Genomic DNA, 5,347 nt, shown 5'->3' on the forward strand with positions numbered 1-5,347 from the left:
CTCGAACTCCCGGACCGCGAGATCGTGACCTGGCTGAAGTCGGACGCCTAACCGACTGCGCCACCCAGGCGCCCCCAAGCTCACTTTAAAAAAAAAAAAAAAAAGTCCAAGATCAAGGGGCAGAATGGTTGCAATCTAGTGAGGGCCCTCTTCATGGTTCATGGCCAGCGCCTCTCTGTGTTCTCACATAGTGGAAGGGGTTAGGGATTTCTCTGGTGCCTGTTTTATAAGAGCACAAATTCCAGCATGAGGCTTTATTATCATGACCTGAGCACCTCCTAAAAGCACCACTTCCTGATATTACCACAATGTCTCAACATATGAGTCCTGGGGTGAGGGCACCAATACTCAGACCACAGCATCATTCATTTAACTTCTCTATGTCTGTATACTTAAGGTGCCTTTCTTGTAGATTGCATATTCTTGGATTCTGATAAAAAAAAAAAAATAAGGTTGTGGGGTGCCCGGGTAGCTCAGTCGCTTGAGCATCTAACTTTGGCTCAGGTTATGATTGCGGTGGTCTGTGGGTTGGAGCCCCTTATCGGGCTCTGTGCTGACAGCTCGGAGCCTGGACCCTGCTTCGGATTCTGTCTCCCTCGCTCTCTGCCCCTCCCCCGCTCATGCTCTGTCTCTCAAAAAAGAATAAACGTCAAGAAAAAAATTTAAACGAAAATAAGGTTATGCAACTGCTGCCTTAAAATTTTATCTATTTACTTAAGTAATCTCTACACCCAATGTGGGGCTTAAACTCATGACCCCAGATCAAGAGTCGTGCATTCTTCCTACTGAGCCAACCAGGTGGCCCCAATTGCTGCCTTTTTGTTGGAGCATTGAGACCATTTACATTTAATGTAATCATTTATATGGTTGGGTTCACGTATACCATCTCAGCATTTGTTTTCTATTTGTCTTATCTGTTTCTTCGTACTCCTTTTTCTGCCTTCTTTCTGATTGAGTAATTTTTAATATTTCATTTTATCTAGACTATGGGCTTATTAGCTATGTCTCTTTAGGTATGTTTTCATTTTACTTTTACAGGTTATACATCTCACCATATGTTCTTATTCCATCTACTTTAAACAGTTAACTGTCTTTTTAATGTTTTGTTTATTTTTAGAAAGACAGTGCACATGCAAGAGCCATGGAGGGTGGAGAGAGAGAATCCCAAGCAGGCCCTACTCTGCTAGTGAGAGCCTGTTGTGGGGCTCGATCCCGCAAACTGAGATCACGACCTGAGCCAAAATCAAGAGTTGGACATTTAACTGACCGAGCCACCCAGGCACCCTGGTTAACTATCTTTTTAAAAATTATTTTTAATTGTGGTAAAGAAAAACACAACATAAAAGTTACTGCCTTAACTATTTTAAGTGTAAAGTTCAGTAGTGTTAAATGTATTTATATTAAGTGTATTCACATGTTCACAGATCTCCAGAATTTTTTAATCTTGCAATCTGAAGCTTGATACGCATTAAACAATGTTTAAACAATGACTCCCCATTCTCTCTTCCCCACAGCCCCTGTTAACCACCATTCCACTTTCTGTTTCTATGAGTTTGACTACTTTATGTATCCGTATAAGAAGAACCGCACAGGATGTGTCTTTTTAATGTTTACTTATTTATTTTGAGAAAGAGAGAGAGAGGGAGAGAGAGAGAGACAGAGAGGGAGAACCCAAGCAGGCTCTGTGCTGGCAGTTCGGAGCATGGCGCAGGGCTTGATCCCACGAACCCATGAGATCACAACCTGAACAGAAATCAAGAGTCAGACACTCAGCTGACTGAAGCACTCAGGCGCCCCACACAGTGTGTGTCTTTTTGTGATTGGTTTATTTCACTCAGCATAACGTCCATGTTCACTCATGTTGTAGCATATAACAAGATTTCCTTCCTTTTTGAGGGTGAATAATATTCAATTGTATATATAGCCACATTTTGTTTATCCATCCACCAACGGACATTTGGGCTGTCTCTACCTCTTGGTTATTGTGAATAATGTTATGAAGAAGGATGTGCTAATATCTCCTTGAGACCCTGCCTTTAATTCTTTTGGATATATACTCACTTTTCGAAGTGCGATTGCTGACTCATAGAGTGGTTCTAATTTTAATTCTTTTAGGAATAATCATACTGTTTTCCATATTGGTTACACCATTTTATAATCCCACCAACAGTGTCCAAGGGTTCCAGTTCCACATCCTCACCACCAATTTTCCCATTTTCATTTTTTGTTTGCTTTGCTTTGCTTTGCTTTGTTGTTTTTGTTTTTGTTCTCTGCCATTCTAATAGGCATGAGGTGGGATCTCATTATGGTTGTAATTTGATTCGAGAGAGACTTCTGATTATATCGTTGAGTTATCAGGTCTAAGTGAGGCAGTCAACTATCCTTTAATGAAATTTAGTAGATGAGAAAAATGTCTTTTATATTTACCCACCTATATCCCATTTCCAGGGCTGTGTTTTTTTTTTTTTTTTATGTCAATCCAGATTTTCATCTAGAATTATTTTTCTTCATCCAAGAACACTTTATTTTATTTTATTTTGTAGTGTGGGTCTGCAGGTGTTATATACTTCCAATTTTTTCTTCTTTGAAAAAACTATTGTCTTCATTTTTGAAGGATATTTTCTCTGAGTATATAACTCTAGATTGGCAGTGTTTTTGTTTTGTTTTGTTTATTTTTCTTTTTGTTTTTAGTGCACTAATGATGTTCTTGCTTTGTCTTCTGGCTTAAAATTATTTTCTGACAAGAACTCTAAAGTCATAGTTATTTTTGTTTCTCTGTATTTTTTTTTTGATAATTGTAGTACTTTTATCATTTTTTCAGCAATTTATTTATCATGTGCTTATTATGGCTTCCTTTGCATTTTTCCTACTTAGGTTTCATTGAAATTCCTAGACTTGTGAGTGTATGATTTTTCCTTCAAATCTGCAAAAATTTCAGCCATTGCTCTCAATGATACTTTCTACATCGCTCTCTTTTGTTGATATGATCCCACAGGTTCTTCAGTTTAGTTTTGTTTTTTTCCCCTCTGTTTCAACGTGGATAGTTCCTATTGCTGTGTCTTCAAGTTCACTGATATCTCTTCTGCTGTTAAGTTCATCCAATGAATTTTCGCTTCAGAGATTTTATTTTTCAACTCTAGCAAGTTCTTTTTTATAACTCCTCATCTCATCATATTCATGTCTTTCTTTAAATCCCTGGGCATGTTTATAACAGCTATTTCTTTTTTTTTTTTTTTAACTTTTATTTATTTTTGAGACAGAGAGAGACAGAGCTTGAACTGGGGAGGAGCAGAGAGAGGGAGGCACAGAATCTGAAACAGACTCCAGGCTCTGAGCTGTCAGCCCAGAGCCCGACGCAGGGCTCGAACTCACGGACCGTGAGATCATGACCTGAGCCGAAGTCGGACGCCCAACCGACCAAGCCACCCAGGTGCCCCTATAACAGCTAATTCTTAAGTCATTGCCAATTCCATCATCTCTGTCACTTATGGGTCTAGTTCTGTCAACTGGCTTTTCTCCTCGGTCTGGGTCATGTGTTCCTCCTTCCTCATAAGCTTTGTAACTTTTTTATTGAGGTGAAATTCACATAAAATTACCTACATTAAAGTATACATCTCAGTGGCATTTGGTACATTCACAGTGTTAAGTAACCACTACCTCGATCTTACAAAACGTTTTCATCATCCTAAAGGGAACCTGTATCCACTAAGTAGTCACTACCCATTCCTCTTCCCAACCCCCTCTCCCCCCGGGAAACCACCTATCTGCTCTCTGTCCCTATACACGTACTTATTCTGAATATTTCATATATGTGGCATTGTATGTGTGACTTTTTGAATCTAACCTCTTTCACTTAGCACAATGTTTCTGAGACTCACCACATTGTAACATGTAGCCATACTTCAGTCCTTTTTTCTAAAAATTTTTAAATGTTTATTATTTTTGAGAGAGAGAGAAAGCATGAGTGGGGGAGGGCAGAGAGAGAGAGAGAGAGAGAGAGAGAGACATGGGATCTGAGGCAGGCTCCGGGCTCTGAGCTGTCAGCACTGAGCCTGACGCGGGGCTGGAACTCACAAACTGAGAGATCATGACCTGAGCCGAAGTTGGAAGCTCAACTGACCGAGCCACCCAGGCGCCCCTTTGATGTGTCCCTTTAAAGAGTGTTGACGTTTTCTGGCAACCATTTAAGCTCTGTTTGTATAATCTTGTTCCTTTCAAGGCTTGTTCTCCACACTCATGATGGGTGTGGAGTAGGGTTTAGTCTAGAGCTGGTTCAGTCACTTTACTGAGATGTGACCTGTCTCGGCTCTCTCCTGAATGCTCTGGTGTCCAACGTGGCTTCTTGGCAGTTAACGACCTCCCTACCTAAGTGAAACCTGAGAGTTGTTCAGCAACTCCCACACCTCCAGGCCCCACCCCCTGCCGCCAAGTTGTTCTTTGCCTGGACTTGATGGCAGTAGGCCAGGTTCGAGGACCCAGGGGATCCTATAGGACCAGCCAGGACTCTCCTTGGCTTCATGAAGGATGCAGGACAGAAATCAAACATGAGTCAACAGGAAGTGAGAGCAGACATTATTGAAGATACAGGGAGACCAGATACAGACAGAGCATCTGGGAGACTCAGAAAGGACAGGACCATGAGTCTCATCTTTGTCTGGGGTTTGGGTTTCCTTTTGTTTTATTTAAAAAAAAAAAAAAAAGATTTTTTTGTTGAATGCTCAGCTGACTGAGCCCCTATTTTTATCTCATTTAAATTAATATTTTTTTAATGTTTACTTATTTCTGAGAGTGGAAGAGAGACAAAGCACAATTGGGGAAGGGGCAGAGAGAGAGGGAGACACAGAATCCGAAGCAGGCTCCAGCCTCTGCACTGACAGCAGAGAGCCTGATACGGGGCTCGAACTCATGAACCGTGAGATCGTGACCCAAGCTGAAGTCAGATGCTTAACCGACTGAGCCACCTGGGCGCCATTTTATTTTTAAGTAAACTCTACACCCAACGTGCGGCTCAAACTCACAACCCCAAGATCAAGAGTCACATGCTCTAACGACTGAGCCAACCAGGTGCCCCTGGGTCTGGGGTTTCACTGAGGATGGTGGTCTGGTGTAGGTGTCCTCTCCGGCATCCAGGAACTGGTCAGAACAAACACCAGGGCATAGGGGTTATTCCTGAGAGCCAGGAGGTCTTGGCCTGGAGGTCTGACTTGGAGGTCTGGCTTGGAGGTCTTGGCTTGGAGGTCTTGGGATGGAGGTCTTGGCATGGAGATCTGGCTTGGTGGTCTGGTTTGGTGGTCTTGGCATGGAGGTCTTGGCATGGAGGTCTTGGCATGGAGGTCTGGCTTGGTGG

The sequence above is a fragment of the Herpailurus yagouaroundi genome, unplaced genomic scaffold, assembly GCF_014898765.1.
Source record: "Herpailurus yagouaroundi ecotype Mexico unplaced genomic scaffold, PumYag 186, whole genome shotgun sequence".
In the NCBI taxonomy this organism is placed as follows: Eukaryota; Metazoa; Chordata; class Mammalia; order Carnivora; family Felidae; genus Herpailurus; species Herpailurus yagouaroundi.